We start from the raw sequence: 20629 nt of genomic DNA on the forward strand, positions 1-20629 counted from the left end.
AAAAGAAATCGAATTTTCTGAATAAAATTGTTTAGTAAGGTAGTTCTGTTGCACTTTATATTTTTTCTACACTCAAAATTTGTTTTCATTAAAAAAAAAATATTCACCCAAGTAAAAAAGTTTCAAGTCGAGAGGCGCGGATTAGGGTTTGATTTTAGACCCATGGTTTCTTCAGAGAATTTTCTTAGAATTTAATGTAGATTACGTTTTTGCTATACGGTTTTTATTTATTTTTTCATCCATACAAATCAACCCGCCCTAATACATACACATTTATGTACAAAGTATACAAATATGTTGTTTGTTTTTTTTTTTTATTTGTGGCTGTCATATCTTCATGTTTGCTGTCAAATGTATTATTCAGCATAATGTTTTTGTCTAATTTGTCATTATTAATTAAATGCAATTAAATTAGTCTCATCGTAAAATATGTTGCGTACTCTGCAATGCTCCCAGGCTGCCTCACCACACCCACGCTAACCGATTTGTGCGCCCGAAAGCGCGCTAAGCAAATTGATATAACTGTTTAAAATACATCAATGCTGACATTATAAATTCATCGCCATACGCGTTTGTATCGCTGAAATTTTATTCTCTTGTGTGGTCGTTTTTGGCTTTCATTGAATATTCAATACGATTCGATTTGTATCGTTTTAATTAAATTATGTTGTTACAGTAACAACAAATCGAACCGGTACGACTAATGTCGCCAAAAGGGATACAGGCATACATACATACATACACACATACATACATATGTTTGCATGTAATACCATCAGATTAGTGTCGAATATTTTTTTGGTGTGTGCTCATGGATGTGCGACTGATTATAGCCAAGAGCTATTGAGCTCATCTGACAGATATCGAATAGCATTCCATTCACGTTTCCTTTCTATGGGTGTAGCAAAATAAATGAGAGAAAACTCATTCATTACATAATTTTCAATTATTCATATCGGTGTTTTATTTTTGAATGATGTTATGGATAGAGTTGCATGGATATTTATAATTTATCTGCTGCATAGTGCACAGTACTTATTACATACATATGAGAGAATCGATATAAAGGCGATAATGTAGTTCAGTTGTAAATAGTGAATAATTCTACTTTTTTCTAAAAGGTTTTAGAAATTTCAGTTTCAGAAAAGGAAAAAAAAATGAATGAGTAACTACTTACATCAATAGTATCATAGTTCAAAATAATACAAAATCGAGTTAAGTATGCAGAAATTACCGCTACCTGTCAATCAAAAACGGAAAAAATTTAGGCAATTCAAATTCTCGCATTTTTGTTTCAAAAACGGCATAGTAACATATATGTTTATAAATTTCATATTTCTTATCATATTTATTTGTGAAATCGGATTTGCCCCTCGTACTTCCTGAAAGAAAGTTCTGCATAGCCTTAGTTTTAAGCTTTATGTCTTTTAATAAAATTCTAAAATATCGCTTTAAAAAACACTTTTTCAACGGAATAAAGGGTAACGTCCCAAACGAACATATACATACATTTGTTTTTTTTTTTTAATTTGATCCCAACTTTAGTTTGGTTTTATAATTAGGGGATTCCTTTAAACTCGTAAAGTCTTAAACCGTGTAAAACTCGTAAGTTTACGAGGCTTTTATGGAAACGCCCGCTTTGTGAAAATGTGTAAATAGTTGCGTAAAGCGACCGTTTGACAGATCAACTAGGATTTGGTGAGACAGTTTTTGTTTCGTAGCATTTTCCCTAATAGCCCGCCATCTTGTCTCTGTCACTATTGGCTAAAAATTTAGAATAAAAATGCCGAAAATTAGCAGAAAACCCATGCAAGTACAGTTAGTGGATGAAATTCATTCCTTTTATTCAACACTGAAGTTTACGATGTCATTTGCGCATCAAATTTGCCTCGTAATTTTACGAGGGGCTAGTAAATAGAGCTCCATACAAATTTTGACATTTCTTTTACGCGGTTCGTAATTTTACGAGCTTTATGACGTTTACGAGGCCTTTACGAGTTTAAGGGAATACCCCTTAATATATTTTTATACCTTTCATGAGCATGAAATGGTATTATAACTTTGGTCCGATGTTTGTAAGTACCAGAATAAGAAGAGATAGACCCATTAAAATGTATACTTAAATGATCAGAACGGCGAGCTGAGTCGATTTAGCCATGTCCGTCTGTCTGTCTGTCTGTCTCAGTTTTCGAGATATCCGGATCAAATTTGGTAGGTGGGTGTATTTTTATAATGTATTAATCATTTGTCGGAACCGGAAGAATCGGACCACTAAAACATATAGCTCCCATACAACTGGTTGTTCAGATATGAGATTTTTCGTTATAACTTCTCCATTTATGCAGCTAGGAACATGAAATTTTGCAATACTCCCACCCATTATTAACAGAAAACTTAGAGTGAAAATTACAAAGATCGGGTCACTATAACATATAGCTCTCATACAACTGATTGTTCAGATATAAGATTTTTCATTATAAATCCTCCATTTAAGTAGCTAGACACATGAAATTTTGCACTTTTGTCACTTATTATCAAAAGAATACTTTCAGTGAAAATGGCGAAGATCGAGTCACTACAACCTATATCCACCATACAACTGATTGTTCAGATATGAAATTTTTTGCCATAACTTCTTCATTTATGCAGCTAGGAACAGCACCGTTTCCACTCATTATTAACAGAATACTTATAGTGAAAATAACAAAGATCGGGTCACTTTTACATATAGGTCCAATACAACTGATTTTTCAGATATGCGATTTTTTGTTATAACTACTCCATCTATGCAGCTAGAAACATGAAATTTCGCACTATTTTCACTCATTATCAACAGAAAGTTTACAGTAAAATTAACAAAGATCGGGTCACTATAACCTGTTTATTGCCCCCCATAAAACTGATTGTTCAGATATGGGGTTTTACTGTAAAACTCCTTTATTTGGACAGCTAAAACCGATTAATTTCGTAAGCTATTTTTTAAATAATAATACAAAGTCTACTGAGAAAATCGTCAAAATCTATGCTGTATAATCTTAATCTCTTGTACCACTGATTGTTCAGATACCAGTTTTTGCGATATATGTATCTCCTTTATGTAGGAAGCTAAACCCATTCAATTGTGTTACCGGTTTACGTACCGATCACACAGTGAAAATCACTTAGATTGGTGCTATATAAGGTATATCTTCCATACCTCTGATTGTTTAGCTAGCATTTTTTATATATGTATCTCCTCTATCTATATTATAAATTTTTTCAAATGCAGTAATCTGTTACTAATTTTCAGATGCTCATGAAAGGTATGGAGCCTTCGGCATAGCCGAAGACAGCGCTCCTCTTACTTGTTTTAGTTTGATTATTTTATCTTCAAAGTATTCACGCTGATTGTGCTCTCAATACATGAAAATTTGCAATAATCTGTCGACTTTGATGATAATCTAAAAATCACTTCTTTTTCGGTAACGTCCGAACACAAATTTGGAGGGCAAATACTCCACCATTATTTCAAATTAAAATTTCCATTATTTTGCTCCCGAATTCCATGAAAGTCGTCCAAAATCAGTTGTGCCAGAAAATATCAATAATGTGCGCGAAATGCTAAAGTAATATCGTAATGTCGCATACCGTGGGATTAAGGCATCCCACGAAATTTAGACAACGCCAAAAACGAGGCTCTTGTCAATTGGTGTAAATATGCTGGAACTAATGTAAAAGTGTATTGATCATCATGGAGACTATTTTGAAAACCCTTAAAAATTTCAACAAACAATGTTCAGTTTTCTATTGTTTGGCTAGAAATATAAATATCAACCGTCGTAGTACTAATATTGCGCTGTAAAAAATAATGATTTGGTTGAAGATTGAGCTAGAGAAACATTTTATAAATATTGGAAATAAAACGTAAAGGAAAATCTCCAAACGCAGAAAACAAAGATATAATACTTTTATACTAAAGAATGTACACGAAAAAAACTGGTCGCACATAACCAAGCATAGCTCCGTTAATCATAACATTAAAATAAAAATCGGTAGACACTTAAAAAGCTGGAAGCATTTTCCACCTTACTGCATCATTTCGTTTTAGTAACAAAAATCAGTCTAGAAACGAGGACCAAGAAAGAAATCGATCGCGAGTAAATATTGCGCAAAAAGCTGGAAAATCCCAGCATGTTCCATAACGACATTGCAAAAAAGCTAAAATTTCCAAAGTCTACCGTTACTTATGTGCCTAAAAAATACAATGAATGTTTATCTTTAAAAAGGAACCCTGGTAGTGGCAGAAAAATAGGATTTGCTTGCGAAATTAAGGCAAAGGAAGTGTTATCTGCTTTTAAGAAAAATCCTGGACTTTCGGGAAGAGATGTCGGCAAAAAATTAAACAGCAGGACTACGTTCTTACAAAGTGAATGCAGCACCTAATCGCAACGGTAAGCAAAATTTGTTGGCGAAACAACGTGCTCGGAAATTGTACGACAGTCTCATACAAAAATTTGGCTGTATTGTTATGGATGACGAATCGTACGTAAAAGCCGATTTTAAACAAATCCGGGGCCGCGAATTTCACACTGCAAATAAAAGAGGCAATGTTGCAGATAAATATAAAAACAAAAAGTTTGACAAATTTCCTAAAAAGTTTCTCATTTGGCAGGCAATTTGCCAATGCGGCTTCAAAAGTGATCCTTTTGTAAGCACTGGTACAATTAACCAAGAAATTTATGTTAAGGAGTGTCTGCAAAAGCGACTTTTACCTCTTATACGGCTTCATAAAGATCCAGTGCTTTTTTGGCCTGATCTCGCGATATGTCATTACGGAAAAATGGCTTTAGGATGGTAACATAGAAACAAAGTGTATTTTGTAGCAAAAGAGGTGAATCCACTTAATTGTCCAGAGCATCGGCCGATCGAAACCTACTGGGCCGTTATGAAATCCAAACTTCTTAAGACCCTCAAAGCTGTAAAAAACGCACAACAATTCAAAAATAAATGGCAGCTGGTTTCCAAGGAAATCACTGAAACTTCTGTGCAAGGGCTAATGAAGGACATAAAGTCAAAATTGCGATCGTTTGCTTATTACAAGGAGAATTAACTCTTTTTTAACGAATTTCAATAAAACTAAGTTTAGATGTAAATATATGTAAATATCGTTGAATTCCATTAATACATTTATGTTTTAGAACGTTTTAACTGTGACCAGTTTTTTTCGTGTACATTCTTTACTTATAATAATACTTAATATATACCTTTTAGTATAAAAATAATTTGTTTAAAAAAAAGGAAAAGGATTAGAATAGGTCAGGTAGCAGCACAGTTAGGAGTACAATTAGACATTGTTTATATTGTACATTGTGGCATAACTCGATACAAAGTTTTTTCCTGGAACGGTAACTGCGTTAAATAAGAATGCTAGGAAAATAAATAAGAATGCTATTAAAAATCAGGGACCGAAAATAACCGGTTTTTTAAACAGTCAAACATGGCAAAAAATATTCTTTAAGTCCAAAAAGTTAAAACTTCATTCCTGATAATAAAGAAACCGCTTATCCAAAGTAAACAAATTCGGTACCAAATGAAAGAGGACTGAAATAGCTTTTAGACAGAAATAACAAACGATAGTTACCACCTCTATTTTTATTTATATTTTTTTATAATTTGTCACCTAGCTTAGCCCTGTCGATAACCATGTAATCGGCAAAAGCAACTACCCGACAGTCTCACCTTTCCAGCTGCTCTCTTGGAGCACAACACAAATTATAGAAGAAGCTCGGCTAAATAGTTACCAAACATTTATTAATTTAATTTTTTTTTGTTTACATAAAAGTATTCCGCACGTAGTCCTGCAGAATTTAGCTTCTGCAAGTTCTAAAATCTTTTTACCGTTTACACACCTGTCTCATTGTGTACGGACATTATCGCTAATAACGCCAAACGCCAACTGATGCTCATCGGATGACATTCAATCACACATTTAAATCACTATAACCACTGTGCTCTGCCTCTGCATTAAGAATTATGTTTCTTGAAATCTTATAGATATATTTTTTTTCGCAATAACTAATATTTGCTAATTCATCACAATATTAAACTTTCGGTATTTGTAATCTTTCAATCAAACGAGATTTCGGATTCACACCTCCGTTTACCGCGTCAGCTTACCAGTTTCTGAATGCAATTCTCTCAAGCTTGAGCTGTCACCCAAAGCAGATTGTATGCAAGTATGTATGCATGTATGTAGGTATGTACACATGTAAATTTGTATATCCGCAAACAAAAATGAATGAATGAGCGAAATCTGCCCCATAAGCCCCGGCATGAATGAGCCGTTCTGCTCAGCTAAGTGACGCAGCTGTTTATGGCAAATAAGAAGCGTAAAATGCTGAGAAGACAAACAACAAAACAAAAAATTTTATTTACATACACATATAACTAAATATATAAAATAAAGTAAGTTAATTCTTGATTTGTGAAAGTAGAAGTTTCAGTCGTGCTGATAAAGAAGGTGAAAGATATTAACACCCCATTAGCAGGTGGCAATGGGAGCGGTAGGAATAAAGTATCTAGATATGTATTTACAATATCGGTTCTAAATCTTTTTTTTTTTAACTTCTATCGACGTCTCTCGCATGAAAGCAATACACTAAAAAGAAACTAAGAGCAAAAATTAAAACAAGCTTGAGTTATTGTTGTGCAAATCTGAGTGCAATTTTGTCTCCCTGCACTCACTGCAATACTTTATTGAATGGCAATTATTTATTGAACGCTCATGAAAAATCCCCGCAATTTCGATTCACATCACTTACGTGCTAAACACGAATTAAAACAAAAAAAAACCATGCTCGTTATAAAGATATTAAAGATGTACACATATGTACGTACGTGTAGCCGCACAGTGTGTAAAATTGTCTTTTTTCGTGACGAAATATACAAATGTAATAGTATTTAAAAGCTTTTGAGATGGATAACTTGGCACAGAAAATATACAGGCATGTTCTGAAATTCGAAACTTTAAAATCGAGTGGATTTGCCAAGTATTTTTTAATTACATCTGATGAAAGGAGTGAATATTCTCACTGAAAACTGTAAAAGAAGCAGCAGCGATAAGAAAAAAATCATTTTAATGCGAGACTTGTAATTTTTTAGGTTGAAAACCATCGAAGAAATTATCGAAATCGAGTCGATTTAAAATTTTCGAATTTCGGAACATGCCTGTTAAACACATTTTTGTTATTCTTGCGTCAAGAAATCTATTTCCCGAGTCTCAAGAGCCGAAAAATAATACCTCAACCTTTTTTTAAAGGGCTGATTGTATGCTGCTCTTAGATAAAAAAAAATACAAAAAATAAAACTATTTTCTTTTGAAGGCCACTTAAAAGGTCTGATTGAATGCAAATTTACTTTACCTCAGAATCGAACTTAACAAGTAAAATGCGTGATTTTTGTCTTTTTAACTACGAACTCTTCGAAAAAAAATTTTAAGTAGATTTTTTTTCGATTCTTGCGACTATCAAAAAAGGTACGCTGGCGCAAGAACAACAAAAATATAGTTGATTTTCAACAATTTTAACAATTTTTATTGGATACTGTTTTCCGGCCAAAAAAGGGGGAAAAATGAAGGTCAAGGTTATATTTTTTTATCCAACGAGACCAAATTTTTCTGAACTCTCCACTCAAAGGCTTTAAAATACCGCTCTTTATTATCGTTCTCGTTCTCGATATATAATATTCATCAAAAAAAAAAAATATTCTTTTTCACAGGGTGAGCCGTACGTTAATGTAATTAAAGTCGATATGAAGCTACTATCTGACACGAAATGGGCGAGCAAGCGTGTGGCAATGTTGTCATGGTTATTCGTACAGGCCTGTTGTTTACTTATACTCGTTTTTCAATATTTATTTACTGGTGTCATTGATCAGCTGCTTTTTACAAGCTGTGTTAATGCCAAATTCCAAATAAAATTTTTGGTGCTATAACCTTTGCTCGAATCGAAACGTCCAATAAGTAATGTCAATTCCATCTTCAGTCGCAATTTTGGTATTCTGGAATGTCAATTGTAACTTACCTATAGTATATTATTCAAGTTACTTAACGAATTTACTTTCAAATGCAATATTCCTCGGTTTAATGGTTCTTACCCTTATCCTTATTAATAGCTAATGCGAAAGTTGTTTATTTTTTAAATGACACGGGATAGAATTTGGCACACAGATGGTCGATAACATAAGTAGATTAATATACAGAATAATTTTTGAAAAGAGTTGCCACCTATTAAAAAAGTTTAATTCCATAAACTAAAAAGTGAATATGAATGTGAAAAGAAAGATATCTGTGAAGGCCTTTTTCGACAATGATTTTGAGGGGGGTTGCCACCTGCTTAAACAAAACTCAACGTAATTTGATAAGTTGATTGAAATAGTATAATCGGGGTATCGCACGTATTATTAATATATCGCGTATTTTTTATAATATCGTTTTGAATTTTAGACGAAATTAACAGAAAATTCAATAAATAAACCTCGTCTCCGGGAAAGTATGAAATACAGCTACGAAAGATAAATTGTCGTTTATACTGAAAAACAAAAAAGTGTAGCCAGACCTCCTCAATAGTCGATTGCCATAAGTCAATCGCGAATGAAGCAGCAAAGAAGGAAACGAGTAGTTCAACAATGGAGAGTTTGTTTGATAGAATGTAAAGGAGAACGACATCATCCCTGAGAAGCTTAGTTACAATAGTATATAAATACCGCCGAGTCGTCCAGCCTCAAACAGCAATGATAAAAATCCATTAATGGGTGAGCGCGTTAGAAAAAATGTATGCCAAAAAATGAGGATCAAAACCAACAGACCTTCACCGGTTACTTGGTTCCCCGCTTAGATAAGCAAGAAATTATGCAATTTCTCATGGCCAATTAAGAGGGGGGGAGGGGGGGTTTCTTTACATTCATACACGTGGCTGTATGTAAACATTTTCCCTACTTAATACTGGCAGTTTGTTTTTAACAATTTAGTAATTAAATTATTCTCATTGTTTGCTTATATTATTTTTAATTTCCATCAAAACAGTGTTTTTTTTTGTATTCTCAGCAACCGTTTTTTGTTATTGCATCCATGCAATCATTAAATTCCCATTTCAAAACTGAGTAGTTTATTTTTCGCAATCGAGTGTGATTTTTGCGATAAAATTGTCAGTTGTTTAGCCATTTATTTGTGTGCGCACCGTTAGGGGAATAACACATGAACTTGTTTCTTGTTTTTCCCTTTTCTGCTACGCTGTCGTTTTAGCGTTGGAAGTTTTTATTTTTATTTTTTTTATTGAATTTATCGTTGATAAATTTGCGAAAGACTAAACATTTCCGTAAATTTTCGAGTGTCAGTCTGTAATTTAGTCATTCGGGCAATCTGTCATTTTGTAGCTTAGACTATTGGGTTCGTTAGAGTGTCATCAAAAAACAGTTGCTGGCAATTTGATAGCGAGAATTCGATAAAAAGGTCGTTTGGCGAGTTGAAGGATTTTTGTGTTTGTTTACCATTCATTAGTTGATTGTTTTTGTTCTATTAGCGAAAAATTCGGTTTTAATCCAGTGAGTGGAGGGTTATTGGACGTATCAAATGTTAATTTGTTTTTACGAAGCTAGTTAGTAATTTTTTTTCTTAACTAAATGTTGACCTAATTTGCTAATTGGCGCAAATTTTTGTTTCTCAAACTTATATATTTTAATGCATAGTTTTAGTTGCACAGGCAAATTCATTCGTGGCCTTTAAATTGGGGAGTGATTGCAGTACTCGAATGGGTGGCTTGTTTGAAATAGCAGAAGAAAACTATTTTTTAACTGACTTCAAAAGAGGAAGAGGGATCATGACATCACTAAAAAACAAACAGTATTCCTAAATTTCTATATAAGCATATAAACGATACTTGGATATACATAGCTTTTGACAGCGTGAACAGAATTCTATGAACTTTGTTGTTTTTTTTTTGTTGGAAAGCGAATACCTGGAGGTGGTCCCATACTAAATAATTTTATATATTTCCGAAGATTGGATCATGAACAAAATTAAATAATGGTTTTTTCTTTACTATTTATATCCGCATTGAAGACGGTTGTGGTTTTTTGCTTAAAAGCTACTAGTTTATCTCTGCGATTTTGTGGTTTTATTGCGTGTATACAACCACTCCTCTGATAAAATACGAACGCTTTTTCCAATTCATTGCCCACTAACTCGATTTCGTTTTCAATATTGCGCCCTCATATATACTTCACAACAGCTATAAAGCCGTTAATGGTTGTCTACTATTTCGTTTATGTTTTGCCAAATTTTATGCCACGTCATTTAATGTCTTAATGTTTTAACAGTTCATCATTTCGGCTGCTGTTTCTTTCCGCGCCTCATCTCCATATCTCTACGATTACAGCAATCATTCACATCATTAACTCTGCCATAGATAGATGCAGTGAAATATCAATTTATTCCTAAGTCCTCGAATTAATTTGTTAACATTTCGTGAAGTGACATAAGTACTCGCAATAATTGCCGGAGGCGTTTACTTCTTAGTGTAGCAAAATATAAAGTTTCAAACAATTTTCAAACATAAATAACAACAATGCCAAATGAATGACAGCTGCGTTATTGACTGAAGACCTTTGCCCCTATAGCCTCAATGCCTGCTGTATCGGATTCGGTTAAAATCTTTCAGAGTAAACAACAAATTTTTTCTGTCCCCGCCTTTCGAAATACGTACTCTACATTATACATACGTGTAAATAATTTACTAAATATGGCATTGTATTAAAATGCAACGCCTAGGAAAAATTGTGCGATTTGTCTCTAAACCGTTTGACACGGATTAGTCTCCATGCGGTAAGAATGGAAATTAATTGGAAAACTGTACTAAAGAATCGCAGGTGCTCTTATGTTGCTTATAAAAACCAAGCATATGAAGTTCGTGACCAGGCGTTTTATTAAAAAAAAAAAAAATTCTCTTCAAAAAATTATCTTATCACTTCTTTAAGTCATTGCATATGTATCAATTAAAGATAAATATCTCATTTCACATTAAGAGATCCCAACTGACATGTTCTTTTGCGACTAACCTCTGATTCCACCCTTACCAGTCGCATTTAGGACAACGATGTAAACCCAAATGGAAAGTCATAACAAGTTAAGAGTATTGGGGGGAAAAAAAATTTAGAGCGAAAAAAGAGACTGGATTTCCGTGGTTTCATTCAGTAAACTTCTGAAGCGTCGATACTGAGAAAGTTTGTTGCTCATATTCTTACGATTCCATTACAGACAGGGGAAAGAGAATACCAATGCTTCTGCAAAAGGGAGTTACTGTACTGATCACCAGGCATATATATCTTTCTATATCTTTTCTTTTTAAATATTCATAATGTTTTGCAGTATAATAAAAATTATAATATTCAATCCTATTTTCAACCCAAGCCACCATTTACAAAATATTTAGAAGTTATTATGGACCATTGACTATACGCTAACAAAAAACGCTCGCAAAGAATTGCAAAATCAGACAATGACGCTCCTCAGCCCAGGTTTAAAAACGGATACACACCATAATAGAGATAGAAGGATACAAGGAAGAGCTTTGATCTTATTTCCTCATCTACAATATCTTTAGAGATATCTCTAAAGTGAGTGAAGTAATTTGTGCAGCTGTATTTTGTCCGCAGCATGGGATTGAACAGCCTGACACGCTTACGGTCTGCTGCAGCAACTGAAATCTTAGCGGCCCTAACTCGACATCTAAATATTGAGGCAATAATGGCTTTATTGTCTAACTCGCTTTCTATTCGACAGTGAAGGAGTGTGATAGACAAGTCGCTTTTTGGTGGGTGCCAGGTCGTAAATGAATTGAAGTGAATGAGCGGGCTTATAGGCCAGCTTAAACCAGGTTAAACTTACCACTTGGCAGCACATTAGGCATCTAAATACCCTTGCCTAAATTATCTAAGGACGGAGCTAGACATGGCAAGGGCATCGGAAACGAGGTCATCGAATACTTGGCGTACCTAATAGGTGCAGAAAAAATATTTTCCAACTCGGCAACCGATTTTACCTAAAATTTTTGAAACGGTATTCTTTATAACTTTCGACTGGAATATGATCCTGTATTTTAGATGCACCCAAAAAAAAACTTCTTTTAATTGAAGAAAAACAGCAATCAAAATGAAGAAAAATGGCAACGAAACAGCACCAAAGAAATTTTATCCTCTTTTCATGTCGCAACATTTCTTCAAAATGATAGATTAGATCCACGGTTCCATATTTTCGTGTACGTTTTTACACATTCCAAAGAAAAATTACGCATTCGGAAGAATTTTCAACCTTAAAGTAAGGAAAGTTTTTCTTTGATCCAGAGATGGATTTTTGGTTCAGTGTGTTAATAAGTACATAGCAGAGACTGCTACGATGTATAAAGTCTAACTTAAATGTAAACAACGTCGTTGCTGAGTTGGAGTGTTAAACACAATTGTTTTGGTTCTTTGTACATCGGTGGAGCACTGAATTTAACAGCAAAACAATTGCGAAAATCTATGAACAGTTATGGTAAATATTTTATTATTATTATATATTTTTATTATATGTAAATACATGCATATGTACATAGGAATGCGTTGAAAACATAATATCGAATATTTAGTACTCAGTGAATTGTAAGCGAATGAATGTTTATCAATCATTTGCATTTATATGAATGTGCGGCATGCAAACAGTGATCGGACTTAAACAAAATTTATGTGGTAGAATCTGGAAAAAAATGTGGTTGATTTCAAAAAAATGGGGTATATCTCAGGTTTTGGATCAAATTTTGTATAAAAATCAAAAATATTCTGCAAATTTTTACTTAAATTGCAAACATTTTAATTAGAATTAAAAAAAAACTAATTTTAGTATAATAAAGTGCAAGATAGAAGTTGCTAAAAATTCCGTTGAGTTTTGGCATTTTTTTTCCTTGACAGTGTAAAGCAGCTCCTTCCATATCAAGATATTTTTCGAACATATTTCGAAAGATTTTCTGCAACCTTGTGGAGTGCTGCCAGCTTTTCTTTTTATCGCATCACGATGTAGCGAACAAATGTGGCACGTTCCAGAAACCACCACTTGGGATTTGCTGATTTTGACAATTCCCAAGTAAAAGTAAACAACGCTTTAGAAACTTTAGATGCACTGAAATTTGCTAATACTTTCACAAAAATCGCCGTTTTTTAACATTTTCGCTATTAATTCTTTTTTATAAATCATACATTTTGCAACTTAACACAATAAACCATGTTTCCTGTCGAAAAGTTGAATATTGAGCAAATTTACTATTTTACGGTTTATTTTATCGTCCCATTCTGCCTGTTGTTAGTGTTTAGTGTTGGAAAATTTTTGCTCTTATAATTAAGAAAATTATGTCGAGCAAAAATAAAACTACTCAAAAAACGCGAATGTGTGGTAGCTTTCAGACCTTGTGTGGTTGTTGTGGTAGATGCTCAAAAAAGTGGCAGATCTACCACAATGTTGTAGAAGTCCGATCACTGCATGCAAACTGCGAAATGAAACAAAATAATAAAAAATCAAACAAAATCGTAAAAATTGCCTACACACATGCGCACATACATACGTATACATGTATGTGTAACGGCCTGAAGCAAACGAATTTTCGAATATTTTTAATGTTTATTTCTCCCGTGCAGCGGGTGGACGCTGTCGGGTGGGTGTTAGCAGCGACAGCATCAACCGGAAACCGTACTTAAATTGAGATTTTTTCGTGCATTATTTAAATATTTATTGCATTTCACACAATTTTCAATTTTGCACAATATTACAGTTATTACTGTTATTTCATTTATGCAATCGCTATTTTGCCGAAATAAACAATATTTCTATAGCATTTACATTTTTATTGCTGCCATCTCACTTCAATTGAAACTCGACGATCGATGCAATAAATAAAGAAAATGTTGTGGAAAATAATTGCACTCAATGGAGGACTCTGGAATGACTACTGGCAGCGGCGTATACTTTTTTTATTGCTGCAACCAGAGGTGAAAATGTGCCGAACACACAAAAATACTATTGACCCAGGGCGAAAAACGCTGTGTGTATATTGAATATTAGGATAAAATACTCATAGATAAACAAAACAGCTTTAAAAATTATTGCTGCTTGTCTGTGGCTTAGCGAATTATTTATTGGCCAATTAAAAATGGCGTGCGCTAAAAGTTTTTATGGCACTTCTTTACCTGAGCAACAAATATTAAGTAAATGAAAAAAAGGAAGATAAAAGGCCTTGTTATTATAAAACTTAAATTAACGCCACTGCCTTCTAATATTCTGGCGTATTTAAGTTATGGCTTGGGCTGGATTAATAACTTTTTCTGCCATTGAACCGTTACTTTGTTGAATTGAAATTTTTGTTTGAAAAAAAGAATGTCTGCTGTGCATTTATTTAATGTCTTATTCGTGATTCAGATTTTATATTGTGAAAGCACGATATGAAATGGCTCATCTTGCAGGTTTCTGAATATCTCACTATTCCACAGTTATAACTTTCCTCCGAAAAATTCGTCTTAACCACAACGATAATAAACAATACATTTATCACATAAATAGTCTGTTCCAATAGCAGTCCGGTTTACAGGATTTAGTCAGAACTTACAGAAAGTCGTTCCTATTGACATAAAACCTGTAAGTGGGAACACTTTTGAGAGAGTAACTGAGCGACTGTTCCTAGTCAGAAGTTACAGGATTTATTCCGGAGTTTTTTTCCTGTAAGTTCATGAAAAGTGTCAAACGATGAGCTGATTTGCATGTGCAAACAAAAACAGAAAGCGGCGAAAGCAAAGAACCTTATATTTGTAAAAAAAATGGAAGTAAACAACGAAATATTTTAATATGTATAGATTTTATTTTTTAGATTTTATTATTTTTTTCAGCCAAATCAGTGTTGTACCAATGACATGTAAACAAACCGACTGACGTTTTTACAGGAAATAGTGCTTTTTGCGTTCCCGTTTTCGAAGAGGGTTGCCGCGTGTTTAAAAAGATACATTAAAATTATATATTTATATAGGAGGCCCTTAGTTCGAAACATAAAATTCAAATTTGTTCATCAGTTTATTGAAATACATGTGTATCATAATGTCAGATGAAAGACATTTAAGAAGGTCTTAGTTTAGGAATACTTTTGAAAAAGAGTTTCAAAAATGAGATTTCAAATTAAAGACCTTACCTTTACCTGTGTGGTAAAGTTTTAATTTTTTTTTTAATTAACTTTTTTCATCGGTATAGTGTGATTTTTTGTCGGCCGCTGTGGTGTAGTGGTAAGCAGTGCGCGCTTTCACTCACCAGCACCTGGGTTCAAGCCCTGGTCAAAGCAACATCGCAAAAAAATTTAGAAAAAGGTTTTTCTTAACAGCGGTCGTCCCTCGGCAGGCAATGGCAAACCTCCGAGTGTATATCTCCCATGAAAAACAGCTCATAAAAATACAATCGCCGTTCGGAGTCGGCGTAAAACTGTAGGTCCCTTCGCTTTGTGTGACAATATCAAGGCGCACGCCACAAGTTGGAGGAGAAGCTCGGCCAAACACTAACATATGTGTAAGCGCCAATCTATTATTATTATTATAGAGTGATTTGAAATTTGAAGAAATTAAAAACATGAACTATGCCAGACTGCTCTTCACTAGCACTCGGATCTCTTATAACTCTGACTAAGTTTAGGAACATTTTTTAAATTTTGGGCGTTTTAACGCCATGCGGGTTCTCTAGTTGTATATAAGCTGTCAACTTTTTTTAGAATAAACGTGCTTGTGGCCGTATGTATGTAAATACTGAAGTTTAAAGTTTTACATTTCGAGTGGCGTTGTCTACTTACGTATGTATTTGTAAAAGCGTAGTCTACATAGGAGTAGTTTCATTTACCAATTTAATGAGGCTCAAAGGTTGAACTAATTAGCGAATGTAATATATCGTTCACGTTTGTTAAAAATGAAAATCAAAGTTAAAGTTACGCGTCAAAGTAAGAGCCTTCGGCATGAAATGCGGGAAACCGTAATTGAGAACTTTTTCGCCATTGACGAAGCAAAATACATTCATACAATTACAAAGCTTGTGAATAAGGATACTACATAACTACATATGTTTGTATGTTTGCCAGAAAATAATGTATCAGTAATGGCTAATTCAAAATATGCTCACAAAACAAGGACAATCCGTGCTGTGGGCCTCAGGATACTGTGTTTGTTGGTAATCGAAAAAACGCATAAGTAAGAAACTGATTTCAAACCTTTAAGTCCCTAAAGCGGGGATCATACGATTTGTATGTACATTTGTAAATATTTATAAATTATCTCCGTAATCTAGCGGTATTGTTTGGAATGTTGTTATTGAACTGAACTCATTCTTGATGAAAGTTTTTATGTAGACAACAGCGCTCTGTGACCGCCAAATGTACAAATGTACAAATCGTGTGATCCCTGCTTAAGTTTGCGTATGTACTGAACTCAAGTACATGTAAAAAGATAAATATGTGTGACCGTATGTTCTCTGTACTTATAGAAAACGAGGCTCTTAATCAAAATCCTTTCAGGTTACGCATACGCCCCAGCAGTGCATAATTGTACTCCAGAGGCGACATGAGTGAGCTGCCGTTGTTCTACATGAGTGTCGGGAATTAAAAATAATAATTCTTACTTATAATAAGGGAATGGGAAAATGGAACATAATTGCATATAACACGCTTTAAAACACTCCTTTGACAAGTGGAAGAAAAATGGCGGCAGTTACTGAAAGCCAGCCCAGGCTGAGACGGCGAAGTTGCGGCCGGGGCGGAAGCAATAGTCAGAATGAATGGAAATCAAGTTAATTATGGTTCTCTTCATGTACACAATTGACAGCGCGTGTGTGTGTGAATGTGTGTGCGTGTGTGTGCGTTGGTGTCTGTGAACCTGCATAATCATATTAATTCGTGTGTGCGCTGAATATTTAATATAACGGTTGTAAGTAAGCATGCAAATTGAAATTGAAAATGTTTTTTTTTTTGTTGCTTCGAGCGCATGAAGTTTACATAGTATCATTTCATTGTTTACACCAAAATGCAAATAATTAATTTTCATTAATTAGTATTTAAATGTTGGTAAATATATTGCGCATACACGCGCCTACAGTTGTATGTATGTACATATGTATGTATGTATCTAAGTATATTAACGTTTCAAATTTACAAAAATTAGTAGAGTGGCAAATTAAACTAAAATGTTATGAAATAAAATTCATCTAAAGCGGGCGCTTATTATCAGCTAAATACATTCAGCATTATGTAAATATATTTGCTTAAATGTTATTCAACTCGTTTGCCATTAATTGTTTAGAATGCTGTTGTTGGTGTTGTAGTTGTCCCGATTGCGTAAAATGTTGCTCTATTTATGTAGATATAATTTGTTGTGCCGAGTGAGCAGTGACTGGTAAAACTGTGATTTCTGTTATGTATTTTAGATAATTAGTGCGCATTGAGAGAATTGCCAAAACTAATTTGTTTAAACGGTGAAATATTTAATTACAACTATTTGCTTGTGCGTATGCGGGTGCGTGTCGGCATTTATTTGTGTACATACATTTGGATTTACATATATTTCAATTTGATTTTAAATTGAAACAAATCAACGGATTATCGCTCGCAGCTTTTACAGTACATATAGTTAAATGTATAGGGTGATTCATGATGATGTAGATCTTTTACAGCAATTATTTGTGATACGTTAATGTTGCTTTTATTATTTTGTTTTTATCAGGCAATTGGTACTACGGTAGGGCTGCCAAATGTCCTGGTTTTCCAGGATTTGCTCTGGTTTTGACAAATTGTCCTGTTGTCCTGCTGCACACTTAAATTGTCCTGGTTTTTTAATGAAGCTCAATGCAGGCACATATTTCATATTTGGCAGATTTTTGTTATGAAAAAAGGTTAGGTTAGTTGGCCTGATTTTATGATAATGAAACCGCATTTGACACCAAATGAAGAACTGTTGGTTGAGGCAGTTTTTGATGAAAGTAAATTTCACATAATGAAAACCAATTAGGTAATGTTTTTAGGTTATAAAGCGTCTGAAATCGTATTTATTTCTTATACATTTATTTGGATTTTAATACTTAAACATTTATCGAAGTTCCGATTGTTCGATCTTTATCGGAAATATCGATTCTTATATACATATGACACATCGATATGCATCAGATAGAAAAAACATCGATGTATTTTTTTGACTTGCATTCCTAAGGAAAACGTGGGGCCACACACAGAAAGAAGAAAGTTGTAGAGTCGCATTTTTGCAAACAAAGACAAAATTTGATTTTATCCGAATTTTTGCACCAATGAGAACAAGGGAGTGCTTTCACAAGAATCAAAGTGAGAACAAAACTGTCGAGAACGTTCGCAGCCAGAATTATATTAGAACAATCCCCGGTGGAACGTTCCCAAAGAGAATAAAATGTTAACAACAGTTTCGGGAACCTTCTAAGAAAACAAAATTGGATCAAAAGTCACCGGAACGCTCTAGAAAAGAACAAAACGGGAACAAATCGTCTACTAAATATTTGGGAAGGATGAAAGCGAGAAGAAAATTTTCCTCATAGTGTTTCAGTAGTTTGAAATGTTTGAATGTTAAAATGAATCAAAAAAGAACTGAAAGATAATTATGCAAATCAAATCAACAAAAGATTTAAGACACGAACGTCTAGCAGAACGTTCGCCAGACTTTTGTTCTTATTTGATCTTCCCCGAAAACGTACTCGACACTATCGTTCTCACAGGAAACGTTCCCGAAAGTTTCGTTCTCATTTTGTTCTTCTTGAGAATGTTCTTGAGAATTTTGTTCTCATTTTTTCCTTTCGAAATGTTCCCGAAACTTTTGTTCTCATTGTATACCCGTTAAAGCTGCTCTCCCCATCCTTTTGCTTCCGTTTTGTTCTTTAGCGGGAACATTCTTCACAATACATTTTGTTCTCGTGCAGAACTAAAGCAAAACCGGAGCGCGTTCTCGGTTCCTGATTAAAACTCGAATCTTGAAGCTTCGAATATCGAATTTACCCATATCTCTTACGAATTGTGCCACAAAACTACATTTCTTATAATATCAGAAATTACTCTAAAATAATGAAACCAAAGCCGGAACCAAAGCAACTGTACTTATAAGGAATATATAGGCACCATATTCACTTGTATCTTCGATTTTGATTTGGGTTATAAGGATGCCGGTGGATGGGTGCAGGCTTATGGCAGCCCCTTACTACCGGCTTTGTCAAATTTAGTCATGGAGCGATACTCATTTAAAATGTGCGTAAAAATGATTCAAATGTTCTATGAAAATGCCCATTCTGAAAGAAATGCATTTCGCACATTGCGCCATTTTTTCGGTCAACATAACTAGTCATCTAACAATCAGCCATTGTTGCGTTTTTTATATGTATCAAAGATAATCTGCATTCTTAATAAATCACCCTGTATGCATTGGCAAAGTGTTACGTTAATAAATATGTAATTAAGGCTGAGTGTAGCTAAATGTTAGAACTAGTAAACAATCATGGCCTCTTACGCCTTCTATTTTCTCTCTCGTCATGATTCGGTTACACTTCAAATCATTAAAATCATCAAAACTAATTTTGCTTATTTGCTATGCAGAGCAAATACGCTTTGCCGATGAACCGTTTGCACATTTTAATGAAGTTCAAGTAAATATCTGGGGAATATTTATTCGCTTCCGCAGCAACGCAATTGATATTTATCGTAATTAGTAATACATATGTATGTAAGTGACTTCTTTTTGTAGTCAGGCAATCATTACGAAAACGCACACTAATCTAGGTAAATACTTGGAAATTGTTAAAAGCAAGAAATTTTTGCTCATTGATCTTGCAGCAGCATACATATTCCCCAAAGAGTTTTGCGGAATGCTACTGGAGTGACAGTCCTTGGTCAGATATATATCTGGGTGGTTACGGTTACGTAGGCCCGACTGTCGTGGGAATTCCCATGTTAAAGCCCGATTTAAACCTGTATATTCAGCGTTCAATTAATGGAGAAATCAGGATTTTAGCCGAAATTTCCAGGCGACACTTTTAGAATTTCGCGCGCCTTAGGTTAGGTTAGATTGGAATAGTTGGAGAATAAAACCTCTCCATACATCTTGATTTGGAAAAAAAGGTGTTGTAAATTTGTTATATGTACTTCTACATATCGACCCCTTTGCACAAAATTATCGTAGATATACATTTTCCACGAAATTCATTTTTTGATGCAACTTTGTTTTAAACCCCATAACGCATCACCTGTTCAAATATTACGGCTTAAATCCCAATAGCTACCCCAAATATTGACTGTAAATTTTATCTATGTCACAATAAAGTCTTTCTTGTGCGCGAAATTATCATGGAAATTAGAACGTTAAAACTTTTCTAAAAAAAATCTTGCATTAAGTTATATTTTGTCTACATTGTATCTCAGCAAATCTAAACTTTAGTATTGATGGTGTTTGCGCAAAGGGGGCGATATATTCTTGCAACGGCAATAGTCAGCTTCACTATCCCGTCAAATCCCATTATCTACGCCATTCAGTAAGGCACTTTACACTG

The 20629-nt window shown here is 34.1% G+C and overlaps 1 protein-coding gene across 2 annotated transcripts in view; it reads left to right on the forward strand.

The window, feature by feature from the left end:
- The window catches only part of LOC118736502 (trichoplein keratin filament-binding protein), a 170713-nt gene that overhangs the window by 63873 nt on the left and 86211 nt on the right, over positions 1-20629 (forward strand). The window lies entirely within an intron of this gene.

Source organism: Rhagoletis pomonella, unplaced genomic scaffold, assembly GCF_013731165.1.
Source record: "Rhagoletis pomonella isolate Grant_MI unplaced genomic scaffold, Rhpom_1.0 Rhpom_scaffold_00001, whole genome shotgun sequence".
NCBI classification, from domain to species: domain Eukaryota; kingdom Metazoa; phylum Arthropoda; class Insecta; order Diptera; family Tephritidae; genus Rhagoletis; species Rhagoletis pomonella.